At 40.6% G+C, this 14,368-nt stretch overlaps 1 protein-coding gene across 1 annotated transcript in view; it reads right to left on the reverse strand.

The window, feature by feature from the left end:
• LOC126281581 (modular serine protease-like) overlaps window positions 1–14,368 on the reverse strand; it is a 192,287-nt gene that overhangs the window by 60,343 nt on the left and 117,576 nt on the right. The window lies entirely within an intron of this gene.

Genomic DNA, 14,368 nt, shown 5'->3' on the forward strand with positions numbered 1-14,368 from the left:
CAAGGACAGCTATGAGCCAGATGCCCTGTAGCGTGCAGTCAAATGACCCCAAACCACTGCCATCTGCAACTTCAGTAATGTTAAGCAAGAGCTCACTGGAGGTCAGGGTGGAGGTTTGTTATGTTTTCTGATGAAATCTAGCTCTGCCTTGATGCCAGTGATGGCCATGTGTTGTTACAAGGAGGCATCCTAATCACACTGGACCTACACCTGTAATTATACAAAATTGCACCACAAATCATGACAGCAGAAGCACACTAACGGCAAAAGTGTGTGTGTCAACCTGGTGATTAGACCTGTTTTGCTACCATTCCTGAACAGCATTCCAGGGGGTGTTTTCCAACAGGATAATGCTTGCCCACATACCACTGTTGTAACCCAACATGCTCTAAAGAGTGTGAACATGTCACCTTTGACTATGCAATTGCCAGATGTGTCTCCAATTGAGCACATATGGAACAACACCAGATGACAACTCCAGCATCATCCACAAACAGCATTAACTGTCCATGTATTGACTGACCATGTTCAACAGGCACGGATATCCAGTCCATAAACTACACCAGAATGTTGAATGCAAGCATGCAGATGTGCATGCATTGTGTTGTACGGGTGCTGGATGTCATACAGCAGTTATTAATCAACCAACATTTCACGTTTGCAATGGCTTATCTCACACTTACATAAACCTGTATCTTGCAATATTAATGTAGAGTAAAGAAATTTTGGAATACAGATTAAGTATTTTTTGATGTTGCTACTATTTTCCATCAGTGCATGTACAAAAATAAGCATCCAGCCCTAACAATGAGGAACTCAATATTCTATTTAAAGATATAATCACAGTATTGACAGTATCTGGCTCTATGATTTTTAACTTTCAAAATCAAATAAAAGGAATAATTCTACTGAAAACATTGTTTTCTTGTGTAATATTTCACTTCTCTCATCATAATTTTATTCTTATTGTAACAATGGTAATCAAACACTGAACATTTTTGCACTTGGCCCTTATACGTATTTTTCTCATTACGTATGATGGGTTTTCAAAAGGAAAGGTAAAAAACAATACTGTGGGTGTAATTGCAGTCTCTATTCGAAACTAATCACCAGAGGTCCAAGCAGTACTATGCCATTGTTTCACGAACCAAAGGATTCCCCACTCTCAGAATTGCTATGGCTGCGGCCATGGTAGGAGCCAGTGGTGGACTGTGCCCTCCATTTCATCATCCAAGTTGAAGCTTCTCCCTTTGACAAACTTTTTTAGTGGACCAAACACATGGAAGACTCAGGGCACCATTTCTGGTCTGTAGGGCAGGTGCTGAAGCTACTTCCACTTGATCCTGGCCATTACATTATGTGTGACCTTGAAAATGTGTGTATGTGCATTATCACAGAGCAGAATCGCTTCCTTTATGAGCAGCTGAAGCCATTTGCTCTTCATAGAGTAGCGTGTGGTATTGAGTGTCTCACAGTACAGGTCAACATTAATGGTCGTTTTCCATGCTCAAGAATTTGATGAATATCAGGCTTTGGATGTCAAAAAAAGACATCAAGCATTACTTTGTCTGCTGAGGGAACAACTTGAAATTTTTCCATTGGAGTTCGGGATAATGTAATGATACATCTAGGAACATGAAGGTAGTGTCATCACCTGCCCCTAAAAAATTCAAACTGGTTTGGTTGTTATGACATTTTGTATCTTTTCATTTGAACACACTTTACATTTCAGGAAGACAAATGTCATCCATTACAACATCACAATACAGACAAGTGAAGAAATCAGCTGTGGTGGAAAACATACAATTTCAGGACTGACATTTGATAATTTGGTTCTTGCTGTTGGGAAGAATTACAGTAACCTTTTGTTCCGCAAAGCCACAGAAATCCAAAGATGTGAATAGTTTTAACAAGAAAGAAGAATACCTGAAGATAAATGGGTCATGTACTCCCATGCTGCAACAGATGACCATTGGCAGTAGCAATGAAAGAGGTGCAGGGAAATGCCTAGCGTGAATTTTAGGACCACTTATTACCAGTTGGATAATCAAACAGCATTGTGTCTTTGTCTATTTATGTACTGTACATTACATTTATTTGCAGAGAGATGCAAGTTAAGTACCATTCTCTGCATCTGATATGGATCCCTTATACATGTTCCTACATTTTGTTACAGTTTTTGGACACTGCAGTTTTCCTACATGCAACAGCTTCATCTGTGAGCATCATCATTTACACAGAGCCTCACAAAGCTTTCTACATTATTCACCAGATCAATGTGCACGCATTCCCCCACAAGCAGACATGGACATACATTTCAAACAAAATTTTTATTGCATTATAGTTTTGTGTGTTCATTCGCTGGTTCAATATTATTTTGGAGGGGATATCAGTTTTTAAGATGTGTTTTAAGAGGGACAGCAAAACAGGGTGAAGAAGCAGTGCTCAAGCAGTGACTGTGCACAGCAGTACCATGTGGATAGTGAGGGGGTGGACCAGGACACAAGCAGCTGCTTTACTGTACCACTGCTGGAGTATTTGTTATTTGTTTTGTTTTGCTGTTCCTGTTAAAACATGTCTTCAAGAATATCATCACAGCAAACTAATATGAACTAGTACAATGAACAGACACACAAAATTCTGATTTAAGAAGCATTTCATTCCTAACAAAAACAAACTGATGTTTTCCATTGTCAATGTGTGTCAAATCAAGCACATAGTGAACAGCATTTGTTTGCGCCAACTCCTCCTACATAATGCATAAGATGAATTTAAGATATTTGCCAAAACACCAGGAAAAAGTTTTGATGACTTTTAGGGTTGAGACATAGTATATGACCCCGTAACACTACCATGGGTTATACTTAAAATTAGTTTTACATTCAATGATTCTGGCCAATTAAGAATGATTTGTTGAATTCTATACACTATGAAGTTGTGAATACAATCACAAAGCTAGACTGACATTGTATAAGCTTGTATTTTGTTAACTAAGTGTCCCTGTAGAACTGTTTCAAGTGTTTTTTGAAGGCAACGAATAAGGTTTTATTGTGGGTGATATTATCTACAACACAAACTCAGGAACATACAGAGTAAGCTTAGTTTCACAAGATTTTTAAGAATCCATGTTGACTCTTACAGAAGAGAAAGAGTAATTCAAAAAAGTGATAACACAAGAGTATAAAATGCGTTCAATATGTCAGTAAGAAACTGATGTCAGGAGCATCTGTCTGACATCCCTTCTTGAAAACAGCAATGACCTGCACCCTTTTCACTTCAGTTTTTAAACCTTGGTGGCCTACAATAAACCACTGCTAGAAGTAGAATAAGTTATTTTCCATAAATTGTATGGAACTGCAGAGGAATATTATTGGGTCCAGTTGACTTTCTGTTATACAACAATTTAGTTGATTTTATATTTTGTAATAAAATTTCTTGATCATATCATCTAAGAATTCATGCAATGATAGAAAGGCAGAAACATATTACGATCTGTAGAGATGTGATTTGTGTCAAGGAATAGGCATGTGGAAGTATGACATGTTGGCAAATGGCAAATAGATGATATTGTGCCAGATATTGGACATCACCTCCAGATTGCATTATTGCCAGGTCAGTGTAGGTAATGGTGATGGTAGCTCTGTGAGCAGCTGGATAGGTGGGGCTTGTACCAGGGGTGAGGCTCTTGGTGGTGGTGTAATCAGTTAGCCTGTGTTGATATCAACTGGTCCATAGTCTGTGATGGAAGTAATGCGGACATATTGCGGACTCCACACAGGTTTGAACCTCATAAGAAACACTATTGTTGACGTGCCATGCAGTAGTATGTAAAATATTTGTTTTCCACAGGACATTGCAATAGTATCAAAGGAAATTGATGGAGATCCGAAATGTGAAATGATTTGGGTGAAGGTCACGGTTAAAGCAGGCTCAGACATGGTAATTGGTTGTCTCTATAAGCCCTCTGGCTCAGCAGCTGTTGTGGATGTGCACCTGAAGGATAATTTGGAAAATATTTCGAGTAGATTTCCCCACCATGTTTTAGTTCTGGGTGGACATTTTAATTTGCTGGATATAGACTGGGAGACGTTCATAACGGGTGGCAGGGACAAAGAATCCAGTGAAATTTTTTTTAAGTGCTTTATATGAAAACTACCTTGAGCAGTTAAACAGAGAACCGACTCGTGGCGATAACTTATCAGACCTTCTGGTGACAAATAGACCCGAACTATTTGAAACAGTTAATGCAGAACAGGGAATCAGCGATCATAAAGCAGTTACGGCATCAATGATTTCAGCCGTAAATAGAAATATTAAAAAAGGTAGGAAGGTTTTTCTGTTTAGCAAAAGTGACAAAAAGCAGATTACAGAGTACATGACAGCTCAACGCCAAAGTTTTGTCTCAAGTACAGATAGTGTTGAAGATCAGTGGACAAAGTTCAAAACCATCGTACAATATGCATTAGGTGAGTATGTGCCAAGCAAGATCGTAAGAGATGGAAAAGAGCCACCGTGGTACAACAACCGAGTTAGAAAACTGTTTGCTGTGAAGTTCCCTTTGCTTCCGCACCAAACATAGCCAAAGCCTTGCAGACAAACAAAAATTATGCGAAGTGAAATGTAGTGTGAGAGGGATACCAGTTCGATTTTACACAGAGTACGCGAAGGAACTTGCCGCCCTTCTTGCAGTGGTGTACTGTAGGTCTCTAAAAGAGCGAAGCGTTCCAAAGGATTGGAAAAGGGCACAGGTCATCCCTGTTTTCAAGAAGGTATGTCGAACAGATGTGCAAAACTATAGACGTATATCTCTAATGTCGATCAGTTGTAGAATTTTGGAACACACATTATGTTCGAGTATAATGACTTTTCTGGAGATTAGAAATCTACTCTGTAGGAATCAGTATGGGTTTCGAAAAAGACGGTCGTGTGAAACCCAGAAACTATCAGACCAATTGTGTGATTGGATTCAGGAGTTCCTAGATAATAGAACGCAATATGTCATTCTCATTTGATAGAAGTAAGAGTGATTTCAGGTGTGCCGTAGGGGAGTGTCATAGGACCATTGCTATTCACAATATACATAAATGACCTGGTGGATGACATCGGAAGTTCACTGAGGCTTTTTGCAGACGATGGTGTGGTGTATCGAGAGTTTGTAACAATGGAAACTTGTACTGAAATGCAGGAGGATCTGCAGCAAATTGACGCATAGTGCAGGGAATGGCAATTGAATCTCAATGTAGACAAGTGTAATGTGCTGCGAATACATAGAAAGATAGATCCCTTATCATTTAGCTACAAAACAGTAAGTCAGCAACTGGAAGCAGTTAATTCCATAAATTAGTCTGGCATCTGCTTTACCAACGATCGAATGTAAATAATCATTCCATTTTAAATCACTCCTAATGCCTACTCCCAGATGAGATTCATTGGAAGAATCCTAAGGAAATCCGAAATCAAAGGAAGTAGGTTACAGTGCGCTTGTTCGCCCACTGCTTGAATACTGCTGAGCAGTGTGGGATCCGTACCAGATAGGGTTGATAGAAGAGAGAGAGAAGATCAAACGGAGAGCAGCGCGCTTCGTTACAGGATCATTTAGTAATCGCGAAAGCGTTAAGGAGATGATAGATAAAACTCCAGTGGAAGACTCTGCAGGATAGACGCTCAGTAGCTTGGTACGGGCTTTTGTTACAGTTTCGAGAACATACCTTCACTGAAGAGTCAAGCAGTATATTGCTCCCTCCTACGTGTATCTCGCAAAGAGACCATGAGGATAAAATCAGAGAGATTAGAGCCCACACAGAAGCATACTGACAATCCTTTTCACGAACAATACGAGACTGGAATAGAAGGGAGAACCAATAGAGGTACTCGGGGTACCCTCCACCACACACCGTCAGGTGGCTTGCATAGTATGGATGTAGATGTAGACAGCACTTTCTGAGACGTTTTGTATTGTGGCTTAGTGCGTAATGATATATGATGACACATACACCCAGTCTTCAACCCTGAAAATCTTCTAATGGAATATAGACAAGTCTTTCATCTGTGTGTGAGGGAGGAGAGGGAGGGGCAGAGAAGGAAGGGGGGAGAAAAGGGCGAGAGAGGGGAGGGGGAGGGGGTAAAGAGGGGGAGGGGGTAAAGAGGGGGAGGGGGTAAAGAGGGGGAGGGGGTAAAGAGGGGGAGGGGGTAAAGAGGGGGAGGGGGTAAAGAGGGGGAGGGGGTAAAGAGGGGGAGGGGGTAAAGAGGGGGAGGGGGTAAAGAGGGGGAGGGGGTAAAGAGGGGGAGGGGGTAAAGATGGGGAGGGGGTAAAGATGGGGAGGGGGTAAAGAGGGGGAGGGGGTAAAGAGGGGGAAATACCTGCGCTGTCATTTCTGCTGCAATAGTGTGGCTCTGATGGATACTGCCTCAATCCATCTTGATGTTCTATTGATGGGCAAAAGTAGGTTCCAGAAGCCTTCCAATTGAGACAAAAGGTCCTGCAATATCAATATGTCTGTCTTTGGAAACATGATTTGGGTATGGGATTGTGGCTGGATTGTATTGGGTATTGTGGCTGGATGTGTCATATGGTTTTGATTGGTTGATCAACTAGGCAGCTCTGTGCCCAGCATCTGCAGTATTGCTTAACCCCATGCCACACAAAGCTATCCCATGATCAAACATGTTTTGTTCTGATTCCTGGGTGGCTCAAGTTGTGTAGTCTGTTGAACACTTCCCATTGTGTACCTAATGGCAGGATGGGGCATATTCTGTCTTGGAGCACATCAAACAGCAGTGTTAGCTCAGTACTGGCTAAGGTTCACTGCTGTATCTGAAATTTGGCTGTCTCATTTGCCATGAGTTCATTGATGAAATTGTCATTGACTTCCTCTGTTCATAATCATATTCTAATGAATCTATCTGTACCAATCTTTGCAGTGCATCACTGATTTGTGATGTTCAAAGACAGACAAGGTAATCACAGGCTGCATCTCAAAATCATGTGTAGGTGGTAAAAATGGCATGGGCTGATTTATTGAGGTGGGTTTTTGACTGTGCCCACAACCAACTAATGGTCAGAGTAAACTGCTATGTTGTGCCTTTTTATGTCACTTGAAAATGTTTGCTCACAGAGGTCATGAGCAGCTCAGAACTGAAGGCAGAGCACTTGGACTACTTAGACTGGGGAAGTGTGAGCTTCCTGGAGGAGAATGCGAGTGACTGCAGTATGTCATTGCTACTGCTAGTGTCTGTTGTAAGGGTGAATCCTGCATTCAAGTTGGGATGGCGCAGAGTGACAGTGTTAACTAGCAATTGTTCTGTGGTCTGGTATGCTTCTTTCATGCTTGCCATCCATTCCAACTTTTTCTTGCCATGTTGGTCCTTCCCAGCCAGCGTGTCTGCAGCAGTGACTGAAGCAGCTGCATGTGGCAAGTAGTTGTGGTAAGTTCTTAGTGTGACATGAGGAACAACACAAGTCAGCATTCGTCCCACAGCAGTGCGCTTACAAATGGTCCAGATCTTACCCCCTATCAAACATGCTATCTGCATTCAGGAGAATGTGGCCCACGAATGTGAGCTCATTTTGTTTATGTTGAGATTTAGGCCAATAATGATTAACCACCCCATTTTGGAGGGTGGCTAAGTCCTGCTCTAAAAGAAACAAGTGGTTTTTGAGGTTATTGGTGTAGATCAAAAAACATCTAAATATGTGTAATAAAGGGGGAGGCAGAATAGAAGCCCACGAATGAATCACTGCCATGCCATATGGCATGCATAGGTACTCAAAGAGCTCAAACTGGACAACAATGGAGCTTTTCACAATGTTGACTGGGTGCATTGAAATCTGCAGATACAACTATTTATGGTCAATAACACACGGCACTGTGGTACCAACAGAGTGTATGAGTAAAGCCATGCATGTCTGTAATCACCAGAGTGTCTCGTGGAACTGTTTCAGTTCAGGAGAAGTTTGATTCTGGAAGCCCACAGACTGACTGATGACATGCTCCAAGTGCAGATTGTATGTATGACTGTCATCAGTAGCATTCTTTGCAACTGACAAATCTACTGGACAGTGATGGTATTGTTAGTGAAAGCAGAGTGGACCTTCTTTCATAAAGATGGGCATTGTACTGACTAATCGCAAATGAGAGCGCTAAGGAGCAAAAGGTTTGTGCAGAGAGAGTACTGCTTGTCAACACCATGCATTGCCTCTTACTAACCTGTGTGCAATTGTTGTCCCATGGCAGTAGTGTTGAGAGCAGTGGGGCAACTTTTTTTGTCATGAGTGGAGCTGGCTGGCAGCCTGTTTGATGTAACCAACTGCTGTGAAGGTAAGGATATTGATGCTCATAGTGGGTGCTGTGAGGTACTGTCTTTATCAGCTGTTGTGGAAGTTCAGCGCAGTTTGGGCAGCACCGAGTGCATCATCGGCTGCACTGAGTGTGGGACATCTGAGCACTGTGTCAATGGCATGGTGATTTATTACCATGAACAGAAGATCTGCAAGCAGAAGTCACTTGAGTTGTTCAGTGGCATATGTTATCATGGAGACTGCAAGTCTATTGGCAGGTTGATGAACCATAGCATCCACAGAGCTGCATTGGATAGTAGGCTAGAATCAGTGCTTGTTCACAGCTGATGACAGTACTGTGAAAGTTTGTTGAGTTGTGAATGATGGCCAAGTAACGCCTTACTGAGTAGTTTTTCAGAAGTGCAGGGAAGTCAGTGAAGCAAGACCAGTTTAGCTGTGTCATATTTATTTGTCTGCAGCAGTGCCAAGATGGTATTGATTAGGTCTGCCTGTTTGCCCTGATGACAGAGGATGTTTGCCAAAGACCCCTTTGGGCCACAGCAAAACACAGTGTTCAGTAATATTTGTTGAATGGCACCAATTTGAGGCACTTGATGCTCTTCAAATGTGAAGCTTGCGGGATCCACATATGGAAGTTCAGTGTGGGTAATGATGTCTCCACTGCTTATTCATAATACACTATGTGATCAAAAGTATCCGGACACTCCCAAAAACATACATTTTTCATATTAGGTGCATTGTGCAGCCACCCACTGCCAGGTGCTCCATCAGCAACCTCAGTAGTCATTAGACATCGTGAGAGAGAAGAATGGGGCACTCCACGGACTTCGAATGTGGTCAGGTGATTGGATATCTCAAGTAGAGACGTATGGCATAAGTGACACCCAAACTCTCAAACATCCCTAGGCCTGCTGTTTCCGGTGTGATAGTGAAATGGAAACATAAAGGGACACGTACAGTACAAAAGCATACAGACCAACCTCGTCTGTTGACTGACAGACCACTGACAGTTGACATAATGTGTAATAGGCAGACATTTACCAGACCATCACACAGAAATTTTGAACTGCATCAGGATTCATTACTAGTACTGTAACAGCTAGGTAGGAGGTGAGAAAAATTGGACCTCACGGTCGAGCGGCTGCTAATAAGCCACACATCACGCTGGTAAATGCCAACAATGCCTCACTTTGTGTAAGGAGTGTAGATGTTGGACGACTGAACAGTGGAAAAACGTATGGACTTACTTATCATGGTACAGAATGTGGCGATCCCATGGCAGGGTGTGGCATTACAAATGCCCAGAGAACGTCATCTGCCAGTGTGTGTAGTGACAACAGTAAAATTCAGAGGCAGTGGTGTTATGGTGTGGTGGTATTTTTCACAAAGGGGGCTTGAACCCCTTGTTGTTTTGCATGGCACTATCACAGTACAGAGCTACATTGATGTTTTAAGCACCTTCTTGCTTCCCACTGTTTAAGAGCAATTCGGGGATGGCATTTGTATATCTCAACATGATCGAGCACCTGTTCATAATGCATGGCCTGTGGCAGAGTAGTTACACTCCAATAACATCCCTGTAAGGGACTGGCCTGCACTGAGTCCTGACCTGAATCCTATAGAACATCTTTGGGATGTTTTTGGAACGTTGACTTTATGCCAGGCCTCACCAACCGACATTGATACCTCTCATCAGTGCAGCACTCCATGAAGAGTGGTCTGCTATTGCCGAAGAATCCTTCCAGCACCTGACTGAACATAGTCTTGATGACCGCTTCTACTCTGGCAGGCACAAGGGTGAGCCAACACCATATTGAATTCCAGTATTACCGATGGAGGGCACAACAAACATTTAAGCGATTTTCAGCCAGACGTCTGGATACTTTTGATCACGTAGTGTATGTCTTCTGGTGAGGCATTATAATATGTGATAGTCCACAGTTATGACACACGAGTGGCATATTAGGTCCAAGGCCAATGGGAACATTATGCAGAGAGGGCTGAGGTCATCTAGGACTGGTTGTGGGACAACTGTTGTGCACCCCAGTAAGCATTCGTTGCTGGTCAGTCTAATTTATTTGCAACTGACTGTGATGAAGTAGAATGCAGATGTTTGTATCCATAACATGACATGGTAGGTGTGGATGGCACAGAACCAGCAGTTGCTTTGTATTGTAGCAGGTATTGACAAAGTGATTATGGGGGCACTGTCTGAGATAAGCTGTTGTGGAACTGTTGCGTACTGCAACCCAGCCAATCAAGGTCCATAATACACAATGTTGGGTGATAAAGGGATTGGACTGTTCATAATCCAAGCATGCTGCAGTAGACTCCGGGAGTAATACTGCTGTCACATGAAATGTGTTGGATGGCATGCTGACTTGTCACTAGGCCCACGTGAACATTATCCAGGCCACAATACAATAAACATACAGCATGTCGTAAGATGGCTACTGATTGTTCATTCAACACACTAGATTGCATTTTTATGGAGTGTGGATGCTCGTACCCTATACACAGTATGGAGGATGTGGAAGGCACAATATTTGCCCATGATATATACTGTGGATTGAACTGATTTGAAGCACTATCTCTCTGCATATTTACCGCTAAGTCTAATAAGATGTCCATAGTTGGCAGCCATCATTGACATTGTTCACTGTCAACACGATCATTGTGGAGATTAACAGCACTCTCAGTTTTCACTATGCAGTAGCACAAAAATGATATTGTTCTTCACGCACTGTACACATATTGCCGATGTAATCCGGCACTGGAGCAGTGGTTGCTGCAGAATGCATTGGCCACGTTGTGGCTATGTCATCTGACCAAATATCATCAGATGACTGACTGTCCCACGTTCAGAGAGAAACATGGGATCACAAAAGTGGAAGTAGAATATTAAAGCGTAATGGAAACACTAATTAATAAAACATTTCATCCATAACTGTGTTGTACATTATTCAATAGAGAAAATTTACATATGCATCATGTCAAGAACACACTGCCTGTCTCTACTTTGATGTCGCAGGGAGAGGATCTTTGGAGGAGGAAGAGAGGTTATAACCTCTAAGCTCTGAATGTTTGCACAGTAAAACTTTATTATGAAGTGTTCAATATCAGGCATTAAATTTAACTGTCCTTACAATTTTTTTCAGAAAACATTTTATACTAATGTAAAACTGAATTCTATCATTTCTTTTGAAATACAGAGAACAAACACAAAAATAGGAGATAATCATTCAATTAGTGCCTGTCTTTTCTCCTATATACAGCTTATATGTGAAATAGAAGATGTAGATATGAAAAATTTTGGAATTTGTATTCAAAAAATTTCAAGCAGAAGCTTATTGAGTACTTAATTCCTACTTTGCTGATTGTAAATATTCAATTTCATTCAAATCAATTTATTTAAAGAAAAAAGACGAAACTATTCAGCGAAAGTACATTTCTTGTATAAAATTTCCTCACAAATAAACATTTTCTTAAAAGAAAATAATAGCTTTCAAAGGAGAGATGTTGATTTTATTTTAAATAATTTTCATCAGGAAACTCATTGCTGTAAATGCTTTTTGTATACAAAATTTCCATGTTACAATATGTTCCAACGAAGAAAAACTATTTTTAAAAGTATTATTACTTTTAAAATGACCTAATTTTTCTGCTGTACAATTTGCACTTTTTAAGATTCGTGTTCAATTACAAAATTATTGTAATTGAAGGTATCATTTCCAGAACATTAATGCACCATAAGGTAAGATTATACATTGATTCTGAAAGTGTACTAAGAGTATTTCATGTCTTAGTTCTATAGTCAGTCTGTGTCTGTCTGGTGACTTCAGACCTTAAGTTTTTATGTAAACATGTATTAGTTTGTGAATATGCAAGCTCTAATAGTATTTTAATGAAATGAAGTTCTTAAACAATGCAGAAATCTGAAAGAATATATATAAAGAAAAAATAAATGATAATGATTTTGAAAGCAGAATTTTAATCTGCTGTAACAACAACCCGCCTCTTGCAAAATAAACTTCACATGCTTGTATGTTGAATCCAGATGATGAATGTATGCATTACTTGCAGTTGTTCTTTGGAGAAATGTTTTATGAAGTACAACCATAGCAATAACATTATTCAAGTGCAATTAAATTATTTTTGAAAAAAAGATTTGTATAAAATGACCTTTACAACAAATTGTTGAATTCTGTGACATTATACAATGTGATATAATTATTACAGAAATACTTCATTTCTAAATTGTAATATGGAAAGGAACAAATTTACAAACTGACCAATTAACATCAGTGTCTCTGCATTCTTGACAAAATTTGGCAGCACTGATGATAATGATGATAATAGCACATTCGTAAGGGTATAGAAATATCTTAATTCCTCCTCGCTCTCAAGAAAGTTACCCATCTCTTGTAGATGATCTGATAGTGGCCATGATGCCACTGAAATCCTTTACGATCTGTAATAGGAGCCTAGTTCAAGGAAACCTCTCACATCACGATGTGTCAACTCCTTGGAAAATCTGCCATGACTTACATTTTTCTTACATTTTATGAAGCAGGACCAACTTCATGCAAATCCTAGGAAGTGCCTCTCCATTGCCCAAGTCATACAAACCTAGTCAACAGAAATGAAGATCAGCATCATGGACACACATTAGAAGTGTTGTCAGGTGCCTTACATGTTCTTAAATGAGTCAGAGAAAAAGTCAGGTAGCAAAAATATGTCATCCATTTATGATTTCAAAGAAGGTAATCTATAATGGGTTCAAAGGAGGCTAGAACATTGCACAAACCAAACAGTATAATTTTGAACTAATAGAGAGCTGTTATGGTGGAAGTGTCTCCCTGGTCAACCTCATCAGCCTTGATCTGCCAGTAGGCAGTCGTTTGTGGAAAAATGTTTTCCTCACTTTAGATTATATTAGGTGTCATAATTTATGGAAAATAATACACATTCTTTTTGGTGATTTTTTTCAGCTATCAATAATTGTTACAAGGATTCCAATTGCACATCTTTCTTTTGCATAAGGATCACAGAGGAAGACCAATAATACTCTGATAGTTGAATGCTCTCATCTTGCATTGTCCTCTCTATTCCCCTGTATATTATCTGTTCTTCAGCTGGAAGCAAGTTACATGAGCACCAGTTAATGGGAAGATGACTCCTAGAGTTGATGTGCTGTGCCACATTGTGTTTCTGGTCTACCTCGTCTCCTTTCGAGATGTGAATACAGCATGGCCGACACACTATGATGCTGTTTACTTTTCAGACACTAATACATTCTGGTGTGGCCAAGAGATTCCTCCAGTAGGTGATTGCTAATGGTAGATCAGCTCAGTACCATGGTTGGAAAATCATGCTAATCTGCTGGAGGGGTTCAGCTATCCATATGCACATACCTTTAGAGATAAGTATATGTATGGCAGTTTATGACCCAGAGCTCTCCTCATCCACTGGTGAAGGTCATCATCATAACTGGTATATATGTTCATTTGTGAGAGTGAGTACTCTTCTGTACCATACTAAAGTATTACAGTACAACAGTGTCCAGAGTGACTAGAACTCTGGTCATTGACAATGGCGTCATATGTGTAGCTTCAACAGTAGGCAGTTGCCATGAGCAAGTGTTGTGTGAACTTTTAATGTAGTAGCTTCGTGAATCTAGAGCTCTAATCTTCCACGGTCTATGACTGATTACTTGGATGGGACTTCTTAAAGATGTAACATAGTATTACTGCTGCATCCTGATAAAGGGCCAAATTCCATCATTAATGTAGTTGTTCTCATGATATAAAATCCTGAAGGTTGAACATATTTCTCATCTGTAACTCAGTTTTCTACAGGTGGTGACAAGCATTCAGGGATCACACTAAATGACATACCAAATTGCCTGGACAGGTTGGTCATTGATATCGATGCTGATGCAGTTTCCTGATATCTTGATGACACTCATCTACGGAGGATTTTTATCTGTGGCAACATTACCTCCATACCTGATCCCCTCATTTAGTTGCCCTAAGTTTGAACCTGAGAGAGCATCTAGTAACTTGCAAT

The sequence above is a fragment of the Schistocerca gregaria genome, chromosome 7 (assembly GCF_023897955.1).
Source record: "Schistocerca gregaria isolate iqSchGreg1 chromosome 7, iqSchGreg1.2, whole genome shotgun sequence".
Classification (NCBI taxonomy): Eukaryota; Metazoa; Arthropoda; class Insecta; order Orthoptera; family Acrididae; genus Schistocerca; species Schistocerca gregaria.